General features: G+C 47.4%; 1 long non-coding RNA gene across 1 annotated transcript; it reads right to left on the bottom strand.

Moving 5' to 3' along the window:
* Positions 1-21,032: 21,032 nt before the first annotated feature.
* On the bottom strand, positions 21,033-23,474 carry LOC146062807 (uncharacterized). The gene is made up of 3 exons (XR_014471529.1): positions 22,549-23,474; positions 21,414-21,518; positions 21,033-21,125 (listed from the first exon to the last, which is right to left on the bottom strand). It is a non-coding gene; the product is annotated as an uncharacterized LOC146062807 (long non-coding RNA).
* Positions 23,475-24,215: the final 741 nt, after the last annotated feature.

Raw genomic sequence — 24,215 nt, 5'->3', positions numbered from 1 at the left:
CGCAGGAGGCGGGGCTTATTATAGACAAATTTTGCACAGCAAATAAAAACTGTCGGCCTAATTCAGCGTGGATCTCTATTCAGCAACATTGCACATCGAGCGACTTCCGAATGGTGCTAAACTGTATTTTGTTACTACAGTATGTTATGCATGGTACTAACAATAAAGTGTATTGTATCCTATCGTATGTTTACCATACACATCAAGTATGTTCGAGTGGAAAAAGCGACTGAAAATGCAAATGGATCATACCAGCATCCTCCTACAGCTTGGGGGTTTTCTGGGAGTGTCAGAAAAATGCAGGCGCGCCAAAGTTCTTTGGCAATGGTGATTGAAAGTCTTTTTCAGGCCAATTTTGCAGCTGTACATCTCTGCAGAGATAGCTGATCAGCGCTAGACTGAGACGCTTATTCTGCCAGTCCGGGACTCTTCATGGCACTGTATGCTTTATTTTATTAGGAAAGGGTCTCTGGCATGTCTGCTGTCCCCTTCCTGAGATGCAGGGATTAAGTGTGTGTGGGGGGGGGGGGGGGGGGGGCTGTGTGGAACGGAGCTCCACCACCACCTTTAATGGTAGGGGGAACTAGTTCCACCTCCACCACACTCCTGCGCAGTAATACCAATGAAAGTCTTGTCCCAGTAGCTGCTTTTTCTGGCACGCTGTGGACCTTATTCTGGTTCACACGCAACACTGTGAACGCCGGGCTGCCCACCCCCCCCCTCGCACGCTGCGATCCCCAGCACGGCTGCAAATGGAGGTTTTGCATAAACATTCATTCGCAGCCTTGTGTTTGGGGTCAAAACTCTGTGCTGTCTTAGATCTGCGGGCGCCCTGTGCGGGAATCGGGCGGGCAACACATCCGCTGACGTCAGCTGCCTGGCCCCCGCACCCACATCATCGGGAAACTACCATTAGAACGGCTAGCGTTTTCATTGGAACGCCCATGAGACACTGGCCATTCCCATGGGTGCATTCCCCGGCCCACCACCCCACGCCCTCACTGTGGCGTGCGAGCACCCATTGCATAATCTATTCGCCATGGCTGCACGTGCACATAAATGACTATGCACAATTACTCCCCTGTGAGTACACGCAGGGGAGCGTGTCAATCACAATGGGGGCCTGTATTTCCTGCCATCACCGCCACGGAAGTGAAGAAGATTCCTAAGATGCAGCATTGGATCATCTGCAACACCATTGGCCAGCTGCCATGGGATCACACGACCCAGCTGCCGCGGCGACCAACAAGGTAACCTCCGCCCACAGAGGGAGGTCCTGGTTTCGTTCCTACGGACACAAAAAGAAGGAATTCCCGCACCAGTTATTTTATTTTGGATTCTCCTCCCCCAGTTATTTCCAAAATTAAGGGAGAACAAGTCTTCCCCAAAATCAGTCTGGGGGGTGCTACCCACTACTTAACCCCTTCCTGACAGAGCCAGTTTTTGCGTTCCTGACAGAGCCCTTTTTTTCAAATCTGACATGTCTCACTTAAGTGGGGATAACTTTTTTTTGCTTTTACTTATCCCAGTGATTTTGAGATTGTTTTTTCGTGACACATTGTACTTCAAATTAGTGGTAAATTTGGGTCGATACAGTCTGTGTTTTTTTGTGAAAAATACCAAAATATCGTGAAAAAATGGAAAATTTAGCAATTTGCAAAATGTTAAATTTTCTGCTTGTGAGACAAATAATCATACCACTCAAAATAGTTAATAACTAACATAGACCATATGTCTACTTTATGTTTCCATCATTATTTCAACTTCCTTTTCATTTTTTTGGACACTAGGAGGCTTACAATATGAATAGCAAATTCTCAAATTTTCAAGAAAATTTCAAACACTGATTTTTTTAGGGACCAGTTCAGTTCTGATGTGACTTTGAGGGACTTGTATGTGAGACACCCCCATAAATGATACCATTTCAAAAACTGCACCCCTCACAGTATTCAAAACAGCATTTTGGAAGTTTGTTAACCCTTTAGGTGTTTCACAGGAATTAAAACAAAGTGTAGGTGAAATTTCAAAATTTCATTTTTTTTGCAGATTTGCAGTTTTAATACATTTTTCTAAGGAACACAGTACATTTTACTAGAGAAATGTGACTAAAAATTGATTCCCCCAATTCTTTTGTTTTCATAAATATCCTATATGTGGCCCTAGTGTGCACGTTGACCAAACCACAGGCTTCATAATAGAAGGAGCACCTACTTGATTTTGGAGCCTCCTTTTTATGAGATTATTTTTTAGGCACCATGTTGGTTTCTAGGCACCATAAGATGCTAAAAGTTAGGAACCCCCCCACAAGTGACCCCATTTTGCAAACTACACCCCTCAGGGAATTCATCTAGGGGTATAGTGTACATTTCAAACCCCCAGGGGTTTCACCAATTTTGATACAACTGGGCAGTGAAAATGAAAAATTAAATTTTTTACACAAAAATGCAGTTCTGGCTCAAAATTTTTCATTTTCACAAGGAATGAAGGAGAAAAAGCACCCCAAAATCTGTGCCCCAATTTCTCCCGAGTACGTCAATGCCTCACATGTGACCAAAAAATACCAGTTGGGTGCATGGCAGGACTCAGAAGGGAAGGAGTGATTTTTGGATTTTGCAGCTCAGATTCTGGTGGAATTTTGGTGGGTGCTATGTCGCATTAGCAAGACCCCCCAAGCACCAATACAGTGGAACCCCCCCACAAGTGACCCCATTTTGCAAACTACACCCCTCAGGGAATTCATCTAGGGGTATAGTGTACATTTCAAACCCCCAGGGGTTTCACCAATTTTGATACAAGTGGGCAGTGAAAATGAAAAAATACATTTTTTTACACAAAAATGCAGTTCTGGCTCAAAATTTTTCATTTTCAGAAGGTATGAAGGAGAAAAAGCACCCCAAAATCTGTGCCCCAATTTCTCCCGAGTACGGCAATGCCTCACATGTGACCAAAAAATACCAGTTGGGTGCATGGCAGGACTCAGAAGGGAAGGAGTGATTTTTGGATTTTGCAGCACAGATTTTGGTGGAATGAATGGTGGGTGCTATGTTGCACCAATACAGTGGAACCCCCCCACAAGTCACCCCATTTTGCAAAGTACACCCCTCAGGGAATTCATCTAGGGGTATAGTGTACATTTCAAACCCCCAGGGGTTTCACCAATTTTGATACAAGTGGGCAGTGAAAATGAAAAAATACATTTTTTTACACAAAAATGCAGTTCTGGCTCAAAATTTTTCATTTTCAGAAGGTATGAAGGAGACAAAGCACCCCAAAATCTGTGCCCCAATTTCTCCCGAGTACGGCAATGCCTCACATGTGACCAAAAAATACCATTTGGGTGCATGGCAGGACTCAGAAGGGAAGGAGTGATTTTTGGATTTTGCAGCTCAGATTCTGGTGGAATTTTGGTGGGTGCTATGTCGCATTAGCAAGACCCCCCAAGCACCAATACAGTGGAACCCCCCCACAAGTGACCCCATTTTGCAAACTACACCCCTCAGGGAATTCATCTAGGGGTATAGTGTACATTTCAAACCCCCAGGGGTTTCACCAATTTTGATACAAGTGGGCAGTGAAAATGAAAAATTACATTTTTTTACACAAAAATGCAGTTCTGGCTCAAAATTTTTCATTTTCAGAAGGTATGAAGGAGAAAAAGCACCCCAAAATCTGTGCCCCAATTTCTCCCGAGTACGGCAATGCCTCACATGTGAACAAAAAATACCAGTTGGGTGCATGGCAGGACTCAGAAGGGAAGGAGTGATTTTTGGATTTTGCAGCACAGATTTTGGTGGAATGAATGGTGGGTGCTATGTTGCACCAATACAGTGGAACCCCCCCACAAGTCACCCCATTTTGCAAAGTACACCCCTCAGGGAATTCATCTAGGGGTATAGTGTACATTTCAAACCCCCAGGGGTTTCACCAATTTTGATACAAGTGGGCAGTGAAAATGAAAAAATACATTTTTTTACACAAAAATGCAGTTCTGGCTCAAAATTTTTCATTTTCAGAAGGTATGAAGGAGACAAAGCACCCCAAAATCTGTGCCCCAATTTCTCCCGAGTACGGCAATGCCTCACATGTGACCAAAAAATACCATTTGGGTGCATGGCAGGACTCAGAAGGGAAGGAGTGATTTTTGGATTTTGCAGCTCAGATTCTGGTGGAATTTTGGTGGGTGCTATGTCGCATTAGCAAGACCCCCCAAGCACCAATACAGTGGAACCCCCCCACAAGTGACCCCATTTTGCAAACTACACCCCTCAGGGAATTCATCTAGGGGTATAGTGTACATTTCAAACCCCCAGGGGTTTCACCAATTTTGATACAAGTGGGCAGTGAAAATGAAAAAATACATTTTTTTACACAAAAATGCAGTTCTGGCTCAAAATTTTTCATTTTCAGAAGGTATGAAGGAGAAAAAGCACCCCAAAATCTGTGCCCCAATTTCTCCCGAGTACGGCAATGCCTCACATGTGACCAAAAAATACCAGTTGGGTGCATGGCAGGACTCAGAAGGGAAGGAGAGATTTTTGGATTTTGCAGCTCAGATTCTGGTGGAATTTTGGTGGGTGCTATGTCGCATTAGCAAGACCCCCCAAGCACCAAGACAGTGGAACCCCCCCACAAGTGACCCCATTTTGCAAACTACACCCCTCAGGGAATTCATCTAGGGGTATAGTGTACATTTCAAACCCCCAGGGGTTTCACCAATTTTGATACAAGTGGGCAGTGAACATGAAAAATTACATTTTTTTACACAAAAATGCAGTTCTGGCTCAAAATTTTTCATTTTCAGAAGGTATGAAGGAGAAAAAGCACCCCAAAATCTGTGCCCCAATTTCTCCCGAGTACGGCAATGCCTCACATGTGACCAAAAAATACCAGTTGGGTGCATGGCAGGACTCAGAAGGGAAGGAGTGATTTTTGGATTTTGCAGCACAGATTTTGGTGGAATGAATGGTGGGTGCTATTTTGCACCAATACAGTGGAACCCCCCCACAAGTCACCCCATTTTGCAAAGTACACCCCTCAGGGAATTCATCTAGGGGTATAGTGTACATTTCAAACCCCCAGGGGTTTCACCAATTTTGATACAAGTGGGCAGTGAAAATGAAAAAATACATTTTTTTACACAAAAATGCAGTTCTGGCTCAAAATTTTTCATTTTCAGAAGGTATGAAGGAGACAAAGCACCCCAAAATCTGTGCCCCAATTTCTCCCGAGTACGGCAATGCCTCACATGTGACCAAAAAATACCATTTGGGTGCATGGCAGGACTCAGAAGGGAAGGAGTGATTTTTGGATTTTGCAGCTCAGATTCTGGTGGAATTTTGGTGGGTGCTATGTCGCATAAGCAAGACCCCCCAAGCACCAATACAGTGGAACCCCCCCACAAGTCACCCCATTTTGCAAAGTACACCCCTCAGGGAATTCATCTAGGGGTATAGTGTACATTTCAAACCCCCAGGGGTTTCACCAATTTTGATACAAGTGGGCAGTGAAAATGAAAAAATACATTTTTTTACACAAAAATGCAGTTCTTGCTCAAAATTTTTCATTTTCAGAAGGTATGAAGGAGACAAAGCACCCCAAAATCTGTGCCCCAATTTCTCCCGAGTACGGCAATGCCTCACATGTGACCAAAAAATACCATTTGGGTGCATGGCAGGACTCAGAAGGGAAGGAGTGATTTTTGGATTTTGCAGCTCAGATTCTGGTGGAATTTTGGTGGGTGCTATGTCGCATTAGCAAGACCCCCCAAGCACCAATACAGTGGAACCCCCCCACAAGTGACCCCATTTTGCAAACTACACCCCTTAGGGACTTCATCTAGGGGTATAGTGTACATTTCAAACCCCCAGGGGTTTCACCAATTTTGATACAACTGGGCTGTGCAAATGAAAAATTACATTTTTTTACACAAAAATGCAGTTCTGGCTCAAAATTTTTCATTTTCAGAAGGTATGAAGGAGAAAAAGCACCCCAAAATCTGTGCCCCAATTTCTCCCGAGTACGGCAATGCCTCACATGTGACCAAAAAATACCAGTTGGGTGCATGGCAGGACTCAGAAGGGAAGGAGTGATTTTTGGATTTTGCAGCTCAGATTCTGGTGGAATTTTGGGTGGTGCTATGTCGCATTAGCAAGACCCCCCAAGCACCAATACAGTGGAACCCCCCCACAAGTGACCCCATTTTGCAAACTACACCCCTTAGGGAATTCATCTAGGGGTATAGTGTACATTTCAAACCCCCAGGGGTTTCACCAATTTTGATACAACTGGGCTGTGCAAATGAAAAAATACATTTTTTTACACAAAAATGCAGTTCTGGCTCAAAATTTTTCATTTTCAGAAGGTATGAAGGAGACAAAGCACCCCAAAATCTGTGCCCCAATTTCTCCCGAGTACGGCAATGCCTCACATGTGACCAAAAAATACCATTTGGGTGCATGGCAGGACTCAGAAGGGAAGGAGTGATTTTTGGATTTTGCAGCTCAGATTCTGGTGGAATTTTGGTGGGTGCTATGTCGCATTAGCAAGACCCCCCAAGCACCAATACAGTGGAACCCCCCCACAAGTCACCCCATTTTGCAAAGTACACCCCTCAGGGAATTCATCTAGGGGTATAGTGTACATTTCAAACCCCCAGGGGTTTCACCAATTTTGATACAAGTGGGCAGTGAAAATGAAAAATTACATTTTTTTACACAAAAATGCAGTTCTGGCTCAAAATGTTTCATTTTCAGAAGGTATGAAGGAGAAAAAGCACCCCAAAATCTGTGCCCCAATTTCTCCCGAGTACGGCAATGCCTCACATGTGACCAAAAAATACCAGTTGGGTGCATGGCAGGACTCAGAAGGGAAGGAGTGATTTTTGGATTTTGCAGCTCAGATTTTGGTGGAATGAATGGTGGGTGCTATGTTGCACCAATACAGTGGAACCCCCCCACAAGTCACCCCATTTTGCAAAGTACACCCCTCAGGGAATTCATCTAGGGGTATAGTGTACATTTCAAACCCCCAGGGGTTTCACCAATTTTGATACAAGTGGGCAGTGAAAATGAAAAATTACATTTTTTTACACAAAAATGCAGTTCTGGCTCAAAATTTTTCATTTTCAGAAGGAATGAAGGAGACAAAGCACCCCAAAATCTGTGCCCCAATTTCTCCCGAGTACGGCAATGCCTCATGTGTGACCAAAAAGTGGCAGGACTCAGAAGGGAAGGAGTGATATTTGGATTTTGCAGCACAAATTCTGGTGGAAAGATGGTGGGTGCTATGTCGCATTAGCAAGACCCCCAAAGCACCAATACAGTGGAACCCCCCCACAAGTGACCCCATTTTGCAAACTACACCCCTCAGGGAATTCATCTAGGGGTATAGTGTACATTTCAAACCCCCAGGGGTTTCACCAATTTTGATACAAGTGGGCAGTGAAAATGAAAAATTACATTTTTTACACAAAAATGCAGTTCTGGTTCAAAATTTTTCATTTTCAGAAGGAATGAAGGAGACAAAGCACCCCAAAATCTGTGCCCCAATTTCTCCCGAGTACGGCAATGCCTCACATGTGACCAAAAAATATCAGTTGGGTGCATGGCAGGACTCAGAAGGGAAGGAGTGATTTTTGGATTTTGCGGCTCAGATTCTGGTGGAATGAATGGTGGGTGCTATGTGGCATTAGCAAGACCCCCGAAGCACGGTGAAATTATGAACCTAATAATCCATAGATGTGTGGTATATTTTAAAACACTCCTTTATACATAGGCCGGGTTTGTCGGGGCAAGTGTCACACTGGAAAATAGTTTGCTTTCTTATTCCCTTTTTATAGCAAACTTTGCACCTTTTTTGTGTCCTGCCCTTTTTTCCAGTGGAGGGGATTTCATCAGGAAAATGCTGCCCTGGTACAATACGGGGGCCAGTACTAGAAGTACTGGGGCCCTCTGCCTGCTGGTTCCCAAATATTAGGCCCTTTATGACTTCCTCTTGAAAGTGCATAAATGTCCCCCTCTGGCCGGTAGAACGGAATAGCACGTAAGCGTTATACAGTGCCATCTGGATGATATACACGGCCACCTTCTTGTACCAGATTTTTGTTTTCCGCAGGGCACTGTACGGCTTCAGTACCTGATCTGAAAGATCCACTCCGCCCATGTACCTATTGTAATCCAGGATACAATTAGGTTTTGAGGTGTGGGTACTGGTACCTCGTACATGGATGGAGGTGGTACTGTCTCCATGAATTGTTGTCAGTATAAGGACATCCCTCTTGTCCTTATATTTGACCAACAACATATTTTCGGTGCATATTCCCCTGCTTTCACCCCTTCTCATTACTTGGGCAATGCGCGTTTTTGGGAGGCCTCTTTGGTTCTTGCGCACAGTACCGCAAGCTGCTGTACCTCTTGAACCAAGGGCCTTAAACAGGGGGATGCTAGTGTAAAAGTTATCCACATAGAGGTGATAACCTTTATCCAGGAAGGGGTGCACTAAATCCCAGACAATTTTTCCACTAACACCTACGAGGGAGGGGGGGCATTCTGGCGGTTCAATTCTTGAATCCTTCCCTTCATATACCCTAAACATGTGGGTGTACCCTGAGGTGCTTTCACACAGCTTATACATTTTTATGCCATACCTTGCCCTCTTACTGGGAAGGTACTGGCGGAATTTAACCCTTCCTTTAAAATGTATAAGGGACTCGTCAATGCAAATACATTTTTCAGGGATGTACATCTCTGCAAATTTGGCACTGAAATGATCAATGACCGGCCTGACTTTGAATAGCCGGTCAAAGGTGGGATCATCTCTGGGTGGGCACTGTGCATTATCGGTGTAATGTATAAATTTAAGAATTGTCTCAAAACGAGTCCGGGTCATGGCCATACGGTAAAATGGGGTGCTGTACAGAACATCTGTACTCCAATATTGCCTAATTTCTGGCTTTTTTACTATGCCCATATGAAACACCAGACCCCAAAACGTCATCATCTCTACTGCATCTACAGGGGTCCACCTAGCAAATGATGACGTGGGGTTTTGAGCAATAAACTGCTGGGCATATAAATTAGTTTGGTCCACCATTAAATTTATAAAATCATCAGAGAAAAATAATTTGAAAAAGTCAATTTCTCTGAGACCTGTGGAATCAAATTGGATTCCTGGCATGGCCAAAAACTCAGGAACCTGGGGCTCAAAATTGTCTGGTGGTGGGGTCCATACGAGATCAATTATTGGGGGGGGGGTCTCAGCTGCTCTACGGGGGCGTCTTTGAGGGGGTCCCTCATCACCAGAGGAGGAAGAGGAGCTTAAGACGAATCCTTCAAATTCCCCGCTTCCCTCACTGGCTGTGTCAGAGTCAGAGGCAAGCATGGCATATGCCTCCTCCGCTGAATACATTCTTCTGGATGACTGGGATGACATTTAGGATGACATTTGGGATGACATTTGGGATGCCATTTTTTTTTTTTTTTTACTGGTAGTGACATGTTTCAACACGTGTATAGTGTAGGGGGGGGTTAAAAACTTTATTTCAACCCGGGGGGTATGTAGTGTGTAGTGTGTATGTAGTGCAGAAAAAAAAAAAATACTTTATACAGGAATTTGATCCCAATATAAAAAAAAAAATTGAAGGGGTTAAAAAAAAAAAATTGAAGGGGTTAAAAAAAAAAAATTGAAGGGGTTAAAAAAAAAAAAAAAGGTCCTGCGCCAAAAATTGAGCACAGATGTTGGTCAGTAAACTGAACAGCGCTCAAAGGCAACAGGAATTAGATCAAAAAAAAAATTAGATCAACCCTGTGCCGAAAAAGCTGATCAGTGATGTACGTCACTGATCAGCGCACAGTGGCCACAGGACACCCACAAAATCACAGTGTGTGTAAAAAAAAAATTAAAAAAAGACCACACAAAAACAAAAAAGGTGATCAGTGATGCGACACTGATTACCAGTGAGGGGCAGCAGGTGCACAACCTTTGGTGCAACTGACAGTGCAACTGGCAGCAACTGACAGGTATATATATATTAAAAAAAAAAACCCTGCGCCCCCAAAAAGTTGCTGATCAGCACAGTTATACTGATCAGCACAAAAGGGGGGGTAGCAGACACAAAATATACACTCTCTATCACTCTCTGTCACTATCTCTCTCTATCTCTCTATCTCTCACTATCTCTCACTATCTATCACTCTAGGACACTGCAGCAGCAGCAGTTATTGACAGTTGACAGTTATATGTATAAAAAAAAACCTGCACCCCCAAAAAGGGGGGGTAGCAGACACAAAATATACACTCTCTATCACTCTCTGTCACTATCTCTCTCTATCTCTCTATCTCTCACTATCTATCACTATCTATCACTCTATGACACTGCAGCAGCAGCACTGACAGTTATATATATAAAATTAAACCCCTGCACCCCCAAAAAGGGGGGGTAGCAGACACAAATCTCTCTATCTCTCTACCTCTCACTATCTATCACTATCTATCACTATCTATCACTGTATGACACTGCAGCAGCAGCACTGACAGTTATTTAAACCCCTGCACCCCCAAAAAGGGGGGGTAGCAGACACAAAATATAGCTCTCTCTGTCACTATCTCTCTATCTCTCTCTATCTCTCTCTATCTCTCTCTCTATCTCTCTATCACACTGCAGCAGCAGCAGGAAGTCCCAAGAAGTCAGATCCAGGAAGCGTCCAGCACGCTACAAGCAGTGATCAGGTGATCAGGTAAGGTATTTGCAAGGATCAGGTAAGTATTAGGCAAGGATCAGGTCGGTATCACGGCAGACAGGCACGGTGACCGTTCTGCACGCTATTCCAGACCGAAATGGCGTCTGCAGCGCAGTCACCGTTAGTTTAAATGTCGCGCCTTGGCTGTGATTGGTCCGTGGGTCCCACGGACCAATCACAGCCTTGGGGGCAGGTGGGGTGAGGGTGGGGTGAGGTGTCATCGTCACCGATGACCCCCTCATGCCCCCTGACGCCCGGCGGTGATTGACACCTGTGTTACCGAGCGTCTGATTCGCTGGTAACACAGGAAAACGCTGTGAATGGCTGTTCACACTGAACAGCCAATCACAGCGATCGCCGACGGGGGGGCGGCATCGTAGCCCCCCCTGGGCATGCAGGGACATGTCTGCTGTCAGGGACAGCAGACATCGTCCCTCTGTCACTGCGTCTCGAGACGCAGTGACAGTTTAAAGTCATGACGTACATTTATGCCATGTGTCGGGAAGTACATCCCGGCCATGACGTAAATGTACGTCAAATGTCGGGAAGGGGTTAAAGTAATACCTATACACCCACAAAGAAAAAGAAGTTTCGTTCCTCCCCATAACGGCAAACCTCCATTTTGAGAAATCACTGACAGCCTGATGCTGCGGTGTGACCGGCCATGTGCAGCACCGGTTTGGTGCATGCGTAAAGTACCGAACATCAGCAATGCACTGCAACCGCTCCTGAATCGGGACGTGGTGCACAATTTCTCACAGTCTTTGCAAGAAAAAACAGAATTTCCTGTCTGTAAAGGTTAAGTGTCATGGCTGTCCCAGTGATACATTGTCTGAGATACTAGTATTACTTCAGGACCTGCAGTGTATTTCTGCAATCACATGGTGACATTCTATGGCATTATTACAATATGGATTTTATGCCACAGCCTGAGAGAAACAGATTCCCTGTATTGCGGCTTCCTTTATCCACAGCCCTCACAAAAATGTACTCACGTAGGGGATGGGTCACATTTACACAGGTTTGAGAGGCCCCAGCTGCATATATTGAAGAGCGCTCTTATACCGCCACCCCTAAAAAAGGGGACAAAAATACCGCCGGGTGACCTAATCAGACGGCATTGCCTGGCCACTGCTGCTCTGCAGATGATACGCACCTGTACCTGATGAAGTAACGCTAGGTGACTTAATCAGACGGCATTGCCTGGCCACTGCTGCTCTGCAGATGATACACACCTGTACCTGATGAAGTACCGCTAGGTGACATAATCAGACGGCATTGCCTGGTCACTGCTGCTCTGCAGATGATACACACCTGTACCTGATGAAGTACCGCTAGGTGACATAATCAGACGGCAGTACCGGGTCACTGCTGCTCTGCAGATGATACGCACCTGTACCTGATGAAGTACCGCTAGGTGACATAATCAGACGGCATTGCCTGGTCACTGCTGCTCTGCAGATGATACACACCTGTACCTGATGAAGTACCGCTAGGTGACATAATCAGACGGCATTGCCTGGTCACTGCTGCTCTGCAGATGATACGCACCTGTACCTGATGAAGTACCGCTAGGTGACCTAATCAGACGGCATTGCCTGGTCACTGCTGCTCTGCAGATGATACGCACCTGTACCTGATGAAGTACCGCTAGGTGACATAATCAGACGGCATTGCCTGGTCACTGCTGCTCTGCAGATGATACGCAACTGTACCTGATGAAGTACCGCTAGGTGACATAATCAGACGGCATTGCCTGGTCACTGCTGCTCTGTAGATGATACGCACCTGTACCTGATGAAGTACCGCTAGGTGACATATTCAGATGGCATTGCCTGGTCATTGCTGCTCTGCAGATGATACGCACCTGTACCTGATGAAGTACCGCTAGATGACCTAATCAGACGGCATTGCCTGGTCACTGCTGCTCTGCAGATGATACGCACCTGTACCTGATGAAGTACCGCTAGGTGACCTAATCAGACGGCATTGCATGGTCACTGCTGCTCTACAGATGATACGCACCTGTACCTGATGAAGTACCGCTAGGTGACCTAATCAGACGGCATTGCCTGGTCACTGCTGCGATGCAGATGATACGCACCTGTACCTGATGAAGTACCGCTAGGTGACCTAATCAGACGGCATTACCTGGTCACTGCTGCTCTGCAGATGATACGCACCTGTACCTGATGAAGTACCGCTAGGTGACATAATCAGACGGCATTGCCTGGTCACTGCTGCTCTGCAGATGATACGCACCTGTACCTGATGAAGTACCGCTAGGTGACCTAATCAGATGGCATTGCCTGGTCACTGCTGCTCTGCAGATGATACACACCTGCACCTGATGAAGAAGGGCGTGGTTTAAGAGACACGATAGTTGTTTAAAATGAATCTTTATCGATGTACATTAAAATACAGGTCAAAACAAGAAGAGGAATATCACCCCCCCATTTTATCTTATTCCTGTTTTGATCTGTATTTTAATGTATATCAGTAAAGATTCATTTTTAAGCAGCGATCATGTCTTAAAGCGCATCCCAGCCAAAAGAGTCTTCTTTGTCTTCTCCCCTGCTCCCACGGGCAGCTGAACTCTGCCCCTCCAACAAACCCAGGTAATTCGGCGGGCGGACAACAAAGACTGTTCTACAAAACGGGCCGGTGTCATTTTGTAGTCATGCTAAGCCATAAATTGTAAATCTACACCTGCGTGGCTTTATGGTCACCATTATTTTATTTCTCCTTTTCCTTACTGTAGTCTGGGCATGTCAGCCCCCATAGCAATGATGTCTCCCATAGGGGGTTATTTTGGTTCACTCTTTCTGACAAATTCCTTCTTAGATGGACAAAACCATGTGCACTGCAGGTGGGGCAGATGTAACTTGTGCAGAGAGACTAAAGGTGCCCATACACTAGAAATATTTATCTGCAGATCTGGCTGGTTGGAACAAAAACATGGTTATGGATGAGTGACAGTTTGTCAGTTTTCCAGCATTTCCAAGCAAATAGTCAACTGTCATGTGCTCTCATCCATAACCAGGTTTTTGTTCCAACCAGCCAGATCTGAAGATAAATCTGCGTGTGTATGGCCACCTTTAGATTTGGGTGGGATTTTACTTCAAAATGAGATCTATATTGCAGTGTAAAAATAAAGCAGCCAGTATTTACCCTGCACAGAAACAAAATCACCCAAATCTAATTCTCTGCACATGTTACATCTGCCCCCCTGCAGTGCACATGGTTTTGTCCATCTAAGAAGGAATTTGAGTGAACCATCTAAGAGTGAACCAAAATAACCCCCATAGATCTATTCAGCGTCTGTATTCCAGGGACTCTCACACCGATTTCTCTTTTAGTATTTAACATCCAAAGACCTCCGCCCAACGTGCTACAAGGGAGATGTGCGGCCGTTCTCTTTATTCCTATGCTAGAGTCAAACTTATTTTGGGAACATTTCTCATTCGCACTGTTCTCTCCGCCCGGTGACTCCCAGATAGTGGGAACCAATCTGTTTGTGCTGTGCGCGGCCCTGTGAGCCTCCCAAGATGGATGTTACCAGGGCAGGGAAGTGTTTCTCAGCACGCAGGCTGAGCCTTTCCCCTCCGCATCCCGGGAAGATCGATGTTCTGCGACAGATTTGTCAGAACGATTATTTTTTAATGAGACACAGGTGAAAGAAATGTGCATTTCTTGTACTCATACATATTTAAGCACTTGTTATTGCTTTTGGGGAATTCAGTTACTTTAAGGGACGACTTGTTTTCTAGAAGAGGCATGAAATCACCAGACTGAGCGGGGACGAGGGGGGTTGTGTTTACAATCTGTAGATTTGATGTTGAATCTCCGAGGCAAAAGTTCAGGAGCTGGTTCTACTGTATATCTCCTGACAAATAAGGGGCATCAAACAATCTTTAATTGTACCCTAATTAAAGCATAAATGCAATGTAAACGGACAGACAAAGATGTGCAATTGTGCCTCTGTCTGTGAAGTCGGGGTCCAGTTTAAAGGTCACATGGGCCTGGGGCAGCAAATGATCAAGGACCTATTGTGAGGAGCGCCGACCAGCTCTGCATGGGTGTGGCCAGCTCTGCGTGGGTGTGGTAAATGCTGTGGGGGCGTGACTAGTGCTATGTGGGTCTGGTCAGTTTCTTGCTCAAACCCACACTGTAGCGATGTTTCCATGCTGCGTAATACCCTGGTATAACACTGCAGTCTGCGCCGTAGAAAGACGTTCTGTGTTCTCCATGATGGCACGCTGTATTGCCTAATGTTAGTCTCTGCCCTCTAGAATACCTGGGGAGGGTGAGCTGTCAGTAGGCTCAATCCTCCAAATGTAGTGATCTGTGATATGGGGTGTGGCTAAATCATGCAAATGTGTAAACCACACTCACTCCTCACAAGGCCGCAATTCCTTGTAAAACAATTTGATACTGCCAGTCTCACTAGGAAGTGCGCAGGATACAGGAGATCTGCCCACTCTTCCATGGTTGCAGGGGACTGCATGAAAATACAGGAGTCTCCCGGCACTTGCTGGACAGTAGCTAATTGTTACGACTAACCCCTGGAGCTCCAAGCAGAAATCCACAGAACAAACAGATTGCAGATAAATACAGGATATTTAATAATGAACACAGAATACACAGGATATAATGCTGGCAACAAGGCAGGTGACAACAGGATCAGACATCAGAGCTCACCAAGCATCATACTGGGAAGGGTAGTGCACAGGCTGGAGTGCAGGGCATCAGCTAGAGTGCAAGGCACAGACTGGAGTGCAGGGCATCAGCTGGAGTGCAGGGCATCAGCGGGAGTGCAGGGCATCAGCTGGAGTGCAGGGCATCAGCAGAAGTGCAGGGCATCAGCGGGAGTGCAGGGCATCAGCTGGAGTGCAGGGCATCAGCAGAAGTGCAGGGCATCAGCGGGAGTGCAGGGCATCAGCGGGAGTGCAAGGCACAGACTGGAGTGCAGGGCATTGGCTGGAGTGCAGGGCATCAGCAGAAGTGCAGGGCATCAGCGGGAGTGCAGGGCATCAGCTGGAGTGCAGGGCATCAGCATAAGTCATACCTCCCAACTTTCAAAGAGATGGAGGAGGGACAGATGGATGTGCGCCAAAAATTTCAGGGGGTGTGGCCTAATTAAAGGAGTCACGCCCCCATTTTGCCGCTATGGGCCGTCAATGCCCCCAGTCCCCTGGCTGCACAGTGTTTATTCCCTGCTGCTCAGCAACCGACAGGGAGACTTCCAACAGCCCCCCTCGCAGCGGGACACTGCCGGCAATGGGAGGGACACAGGAATGTCCCCGAAAACCGGGACATTCCCGCGGTAATCGGGAGGTATGAGAAGTGCAGGGCATCAGCTGGAATGCAAGGCACAGACTGGAGTGCAGGGCATCAGCTGGAGTGCAGGGTATTGACTGGAGTGCAAGGCATCGGGTGGAGTGCAGGGCATCAGCGGAAGTGCAAGGCACAGACTGGAGTGTAGACCATCACCTGGAGTGCAGGGCATCAGGTAGAGTGCAGGGCATTGGCTGGAGTGCAGGGCATTGGCTGGAGTGCAGGGCATTGGCTGGAGTGTAGGGCATCAGGTAGAGGGCAGGGCATCAGGTAGAGGGCAGGGTATTGGCTGGAGTGTAGGGCATTGGCTGGAGTGCAGGGCATTGGCAGGAGTGCAGGGTATTGGCTGGAGTGCAGGGCATCGGCTGGAGTGCAGGGCATTGGCTGGAGTGTAGAGCATCAGCTGGAGTGCAGGGCATCAGGTAGAGGGCAGGGCATTGGCTGGAGTGCAGGGCATTGGCTGGAGTGCAGGGCATCAGGTAGAGGGCAGGGCATCAGCTGGAGTGCAGGGCATTGGCTGGAGTGCAGGGCATTGGCTGGAGTGCAGGGCATTGGCTGAAGTGCAGGGCATTGGCAGGAGTGCAGGGCATTGGCAGGAGTGCAGGGCATTGGCTGGAGTGCAGGGCATTGGCTGGAGTGCAGGGCATTGGCAGGAGTGCAGGGCATTGGCTGGAGTGCAGGGCATTGGCTGGAGTGCAGGGCATTGGCTGGAGTGCAGGGCATTGGCTGGAGTGCTGGGTATTGGCTGGAGTGCAGGGCATTGGCTGGAGTGCAGGGCATTGGCTGGAGTGCAGGGCATTGGCTGGAGTGCAGGGCATTGGCTGGAGTGCTGGGTATTGGCTGGAGTGCAGGGCATTGGCTGGAGTGCAGGGCATCAGGTAGAGTGCAGGGCATTGGCAGGAGTGCAGGGCATCAGGTAGAGGGCAGGGCATTGGCAGGAGTGCAGGGCATTGGCAGGAGTGCAGGGCATTGGCTGGAGTGCAGGGCATTGGCTGGAGTGCAGGGCATTGGCTGGAGTGCAGGGCATTGGCTGGAGTGCTGGGTATTGGCTGGAGTGCAGGGCATTGGCAGGAGTGCAGGGCATCAGGTAGAGTGCAGGGCATTGGCAGGAGTGCAGGGCATTGGCTGGAGTGCAGGGCATTGGCTGGAGTGCAGGGCATTGGCTGGAGTGCAGGGCATTGGCAGGAGTGCAACCTTTTGACTGTCGACCTTCTCACTGTCAACTTTCTCATTGTCGACTTAATGCTTGTGTCGACCTTCTGACCCTGTCAACGTGACCCATGTCGACCTATTTCAGGTGTCAACCCAATGCCTGTCGACCTAAATAGGGTTGACCTAGTAGCCGTATCCCTCCCCTTCGATTCCCCTTGTGCCGGGCTCCTCAGCCCAGGGGACACCTCATAAATAAAAGATAATAATAATATTTAATGGGCAGCGATTGTTCTGTAACAGGTCCGATAACTGGAATTATGAAGCGTTGCTCCTGTCGGCTGTAACTCTCTAGCGCCTGCTGCTGGTGGTTTGCGGTATCCATTGTCACCAATGTCGGAGGAGATCCCTGTTGTTCCAGTTGTAGCTTCGCAGACACAAATCACCAGTCATATCGCTTAATGAGGTCGTTACTTGTGACGAGCCTGCATGTGTTCTGCAGATACTATCGGACAGAGTATTTATAGTATGAGATAAAGTATCGCTAAGCGGCGCGCTGCCGGGATGTGGGGTGACATCATGTGTCATTAGATGCCGATATGTGACCCTAATACACCGCCAAACCAACATATTACAATATAAATGACTCTCGCTGTTCAGTAGCGCAGACAGGGCCTGAACCTGAGTCCGAGGCAGCGGCGATGTTGGGCGCTGTGGATCGATGTTTCCGTCAGCGCATTTTCTATGTACAGAGGGTATAGTTCACGTTTGTACGCTTTGGCCGATGTCCGTGCGAAGATTATCAGAAGACTGCCCATGTGCTGCAATTTCTCTGCGCATAAAACAAGGTGACGCTGCGACCCAGCTCGCAATGGGGGTTAGTGATGGAGAGATGCAGTTAAAATCCCGGTGGTCGGGATCCCGGCGTTCAGAATCCCGACCGCCGAAATCCCGACACATTCTCTCTCCGTGGGTGTCCACGACACCCCTGGAGGGAGAATAAGTTAGTGTGCCGAGCGTAGCGAGGCACCGGGCCTGCTGCGTGGTGAGCGCAGCGAGCCCGCAAGGGGGGGCAATCCACGCCCCCTTCCTTGTCGGCATTTCGGCTTTCGGGATTCCAGCGTCGGGATTCTGAACGCCGGGAACCCGACCGCCGGGATTCAGTACTGAATCCGTGATGGACAGGAAGTGAGGTGTGGAGGTGTTAGAATGAACTGGACGGAAAACGCAGGTGTGCCATGGCCGTTCTATAGATGTGTATCCGCTGTGAGCCCATATTGCCGCATATAGGGCGGGATTCTCTAAAATCCGCAGCCCTCTTCGCCCGGCTTCGCATTTCTAATGACCGCATATTCTCTAAAATATGCGGTCATTAACGCAAGGGACAGCTCTTGCAATAAGAGCTGTCCCTTGCGATGCGGCGCCGTTGCTGGACTTCCGGGTCTATGACTGACGCGCCGGCCGCAGGGCATGCTGGGAGGGATCCGTGACGGATCCCTCACACACCGCTGCGGTAAGAAGCCCATAGGCTTCTGCAGGGAACCGCCAGCTTTTGCAGAGGGAGGTTAGAGAATACAGAAATGCGGTAAAAACCCCGATAACGGGGTTTTTACCGCATTTCTGTGATAGAGAATCTCGCCCATAGTCTGCGTAGAGCGTCTATTCACTGGTGACGGGGGGAGGGGCTCCCAACTGCCCCCGCCATGGGACGCAGGAACTTTCGCAAAAGACAGAACTTTCTCAGAGACAGTTGGGAGATATACCTAACACTCCCAGCCTAACCCTAAGTCCCCCCAGTGGTGCCTAAATGAACCCCCCCACCCCCGGCTGCACACTGCCCTGGCGCGCATACTCACCCTTCGTGGTGCCAACTGTCACCTTCTTATGCTAATACACTATTGCCCCAGAAAGTGTCCAGAGTTTCCTTCTGCTCACCCCTTGGTTGGGATTTGTGTGATAGGTCAACAGTCAAACGATGGACTCCTTATGGTCGACAAGAACAAGAGGACAACATGTGATATGTAGACAGTGCTTAATGTCAACAGATGTATGTCTCCCCTTCCTACTAGATTGTAAGCTCCTCCGAGCAGGGCCCTCTTCCCTCCTGTTGTCTTAGCCCTCTTCTCGGGTGACATTCTATGGTTTGCGCTAAATGCGCATGTTTTTTTCGCGCACCACATCGCCGCAAATCGCCCTTTTTCAAATCGCACTTTTCAGTAAAAATTCGCATATTTAATGTGATGCGCATTGGAGGCTGAAAAGTGCGAAGAGGGCCGATTTGCGGCGAAGTGGTGCGATTTTAAGTAACAAAAAAGTGCGAGTTCTTCCGCCGGTCATGTGCGAGTTTTGGACCAACCGGAGTGCGATTTACAAAACTGTCTCCGCATGAGTAAGAACCCCACAACCTATTGGCCCACCTGTGTCCCCTCCATTATGCATCACACCCCCTATATAAAGGGGCATTGGCGCCATTTCACTCTTTGATAGGAAGTAAGGAGCATGGAGAGGAGCAGTGGCAGTGTGAGTACAGGAAGAGGTGTTGGTGGCAGAGTGAGGAGTGGCAGAGGGAGCAGTGGCAGAGTGAGGAGTGGCAGAGGAACCAGTGGCAGAGGGAGCAGTGGCAGAGGAAGCAGTGGCAGAGGAAGCAGTGGCAGAGGGAGCAGTGGCAGCAGCCAGACAAGTGGGAGAGGCAGCAGTGTGGCAGGCAGCATGGCCACATCAAGGCCAGCCTCAGGCCAGACCCTGGGCGTCCAGCCCCAGCAGGAGGAGGTTGAGGATCCGCTGGCATCCCCATCCTACAGCCAAGCCCTAGACCATACCCCACACCAGCTGCAGGAGGGCCACATGTCAGAGGTGGAGGAAGATGCTGGTGAGGAGGAGGAAGACACTGGCATGGAGGAGGAGGGCAACATGGCTGGTGTTGAAAATGAGGAGGAGGAGGTGGAAGCTGGTCGCACAAAAAGTGGCCGGATGGTCAGATTTTCTTATGAAGAAAATGTAGCACTTGTCCGGGCTATCCTGCCAGTGTTTGAGCGTTTGCTTGGAAAATCTAACTACAAGACCACTGCACAGCGCAAAAGGGCTATGTGGAAGGACATCACCCAGGCGGTGAACGCTGTCAGTCAGCACAAGCGCCTGGTCCGCAATGTCAAAAAAAGATTTAACGACATCAAAAGGCAGTTGAAACATAAAATGGCCATGGAGTTGGAGGAGGCCACCAAGACTGGAGGAGGAAGCCCCACCACTGTGTGCTACAATGCGTATGAGGTGAAGCTGAAGCGCATCATCCCCCCTGAGGTCCTGCCTGGCATGCATGTGGCGGATTCCGATAGGCCGCAAACGCCATCCAGAGCTGGTAAGTGTGACCCCACGCTAACTTAAACATACATGCCAATGTATTATACCTGTAATGTTCCCTTGTATTGTTATGCTTTGTAAAGTGCTGCTGTGGAACTACATAGGCCAGCAATAGCATGCACAAGAAAATGCCTGCTCCTACTTTTAAATTGCTGATAATGCTGGGCCCTGTAGTTCCACAACTACTCATATTGATTAACACTGTAACATTCTTTCTAGCAGACTAACTTGTATGTGTACAAAAACCCTGAGGTGAACTGGTGGTTTAGCTGCCATGCCTACATACCACCGATTATCCAATAGTTGTCATGTGTACAATAGTTTACTAATAATCTTAAAATAAATTCTTTGCCTATTAAAAAAAAAAAGGTGGTGACGAAATAATGCAGTCCTTATCCATTGGGTATTGTCCATTATTGTCATTTCAATGCATGTTTTCACAAACAGCTTAGCCATAGCAAGGTCCATAATGCCTGCCCATCTTTCCTTGTACAGATTGTCCATCCCGAAGTGCTGCGGCATCCAAGAAAAGGCCCGTTGCAGAATCTGTGGAAGCAGGTAAATGAACAAAAAACACGCCATTACACATACAGTACACACACCCATGTCACATCAACAATATCTCACACTACATTCATCTCCAGCAGCTACATTGCAATGGAAATTAATGTTATCTGAGCTAGGCATGTGATATATTATTAATGTCAATGTTGCATGCTGTATCGGGGTACATGTGTAAGTACATTACACCCCTAGGTATGTGCGTGAGCCATCTATAGCCCGATGTAAAACAGTATAGACGACAGTGTGGCCTATATATGCATCAGTACTTACCTCTTCATCTGTATCCACAGGTGCTATACAACTAGGGACAAACCAAACAGATTCTTCAATACTGGTCTTAGACGAAATGGACATCATTCTTGATCCGGTCGACACCTTTGCGGCAGAGGAAGAAATGCAGACCTCGTCACAGAGTGATCTTCCCCCAAGTGGGGTGTCTCCCAACCCACCCCCACCCACCCACCCACCCCCACCCACCCACCCACCCCATACAGCAGCTTCTGCTTCCCAAGTAGCTAACTCCTTGGTTAATTTCAAGGACAAACAGTTAGAATTCATGGCCTCCCAAAGCCTCCAAATAGGTAATATCCAGGGGTACATGCGTGACACCTTCCTTCAGTTACGCAAAATTGCACGTAGTGTACGGGTAGGTGTAGGCACTCATGTGCGCATTGCGAACAGCATTGACACCCGTTTTGCAGAACAAACTGCTGCAATAAGGGAACAGAATAGGCATATTGGCAGCCTGGCGCAAAGTATCACAGCACTAACCCAATCATGCACAGCGCAGACCAATGCTTTACTAGCTATGCAGGCCCAAATCCAGCAGCAGGAAGCCAATGTGGGAGGTGGCGCAGCATCAACCCTCAGCAGTGTATCCAGCACCCCAATAAGTGGCTCCCCCACTTCCCCACCCCGTCGCAGTGTGAGGACCCGTGGTGGGCTTGGTGCAGGGTCTAGAAGTGGTGTAGGGGTGCCTGATGCTGGGAGAAGGTAGCTGCTATATATGTTTGTCCAGTTTGTGAAATGCCAAACATCTTGTTACATGGCCCCACAGTTGTTATTTTCCACATGTCAAAATGCAGAATGCTTCTAAAAAAAAAGACAGAAGTAAAAATTGCTACCCGCATACCATTGTGTTTGTGTCTTTTTCTAAATAGAAATTAATGTGTGAATTATAACATATTGTAATGGTATATGACTATGGGATTGCACTAAAGTAGTGTGGTATAACTCCTTGCCTGGCAAAGGTTGTGGATCTACATATTCCAGCAGGCTCTGACACTCACGGTTTTGACTGTAATGGTTGTAGTGTGTCTGGGCATGCTGGCACATGTAGTTCCACAACACCAGTGAGCCATGTTTGACTGCAAACTTCATTCATACATGTATCAAAAGTACTTACAAGCTAGATAGCAGCAAGGGATAGGTCAGCACCACCATCTGCATGCGTTGGGATCTGTGTATTAGGCTAAATGTGGGTGGAAGCAGATGGTATTGGTCACAAATTTGTTAATGAGTACACTTACAGCACAGGTACATTTTGGAGTACAGGCCACATGTGCTTACCAGAAAAGTAACGGCTGATGATGTATGTCCGCAACAACTTCTTTATACCAAGTAACAGTTGAGTAAAATGCTTAGACAAAGTGGCCTGTGATACCCCCAAGGCCCATGAGGTCACAGACTGAGTGGAGCCTGTGGCCAAATAGTAGAGGGCACACATTAATTTGTGCAGGCCAGACACTGCATAGTTGGCTCCCACAAAATGGTAAAAATCATCTCTCACCTGCTCATATAAGTCCAACAGGTTAATGGGGTTCAGCGTAACCATCCCCACAACCTGTTGATCCGAGAGGGAGTCCAGGTACAGGCGACCACCATACATACGTGGGGTACTCAGTAGTCGGGGGGCTACCAGGATCTGTTGCGCAGCTTCCTCCCTCCTGCGTAGCTCCTCCAAATGGGACACATCACAGATAAGCAACTTGAAAATAGTCAGCAAAATCTACATGATTTAAACCCTCACAGGTGTCCTTACTGATGTTGGGGTTTATGTAGGGGTGTTTGTGAGTGAAAATGAGGGCACCTGTGGTGAAATTAACCATGTGTGCACTTGACCAAAATGAGTTCTGGGCCAAATCGCCAAACAGAACCTGGTCTGAAATAAGTGCGATAATTAGACACCTAAAAAGTGCGATTTGCGAAAATGCATTGCATTAAATAAGCGATTTGTATACTTTTCTGTACGAAAACATCTGGATGCGATAAAAATGCGAATTAATCTCGCACTTTTGGTCCGCATACCTTAACGCACATAATATGCGATTTCAGTCCCTTACCGCATCACATTAAATTGGCGATTTTAAGAAAAAATGCGATATCGCCATTTTGTAGTCTATTTAACGCCAAAAAAACCAAATCGCATCCCATAGAATGTCACCCCACATGTCACTCACAGCTCTCCTATACTCCCAACACTCAGTGACCATCTTTGTCTGCATACTCATCTCCATCATTGGCCTCAAGCCTCTAGTTGTATGTTGATTGAGTCCTCACTACTTATATCCAAGCTGTAATGTGTATTGATCTGTGGTGCTCTTTATTTGTACTGTATTTTTGTTATTTATTCAATGTTATGCCAAGTTGTGTCTCCCTGTACTGTTCCTTAGTACGGCGCTGCGAAACACTTGTGGCGCCTTATAAATAAAATTATAATTCATCTGCCCGAAGCATCGCGAGCGATGCGAGGGGCTGCGGTCGACTTACAACTGTGTCCATGTCGACTGAGTCGACATTCGGGGGGAAAACTGTGAAAAACCCATGTCGACCTATCGACCGAAAGTCATGTTGACTTTTTCACCTGTCTACAGTCTATATGTCGGTATTGTGACCTTGTCGGGATTTTAAATGTCAGTATTTTGACCTTGTCGGGATTTTATTCTCCCCCCGCGCCCTAGTGGGTGGTAGGGCATGAAATACCGCCTGTCGGCACATGTCGGGTCAAAAAACAGTGAAAAAACCCACGACAACCTCTCGACCTGTCGACCGAAAGTCATGTTGACTTTTTCA

Source organism: Crinia signifera, chromosome 3 (assembly GCF_055691185.1).
Source record: "Crinia signifera chromosome 3, ASM5569118v1, whole genome shotgun sequence".
NCBI classification, from domain to species: domain Eukaryota; kingdom Metazoa; phylum Chordata; class Amphibia; order Anura; family Myobatrachidae; genus Crinia; species Crinia signifera.
This window is presented reverse-complemented; position numbering and strand designations above follow the sequence as displayed.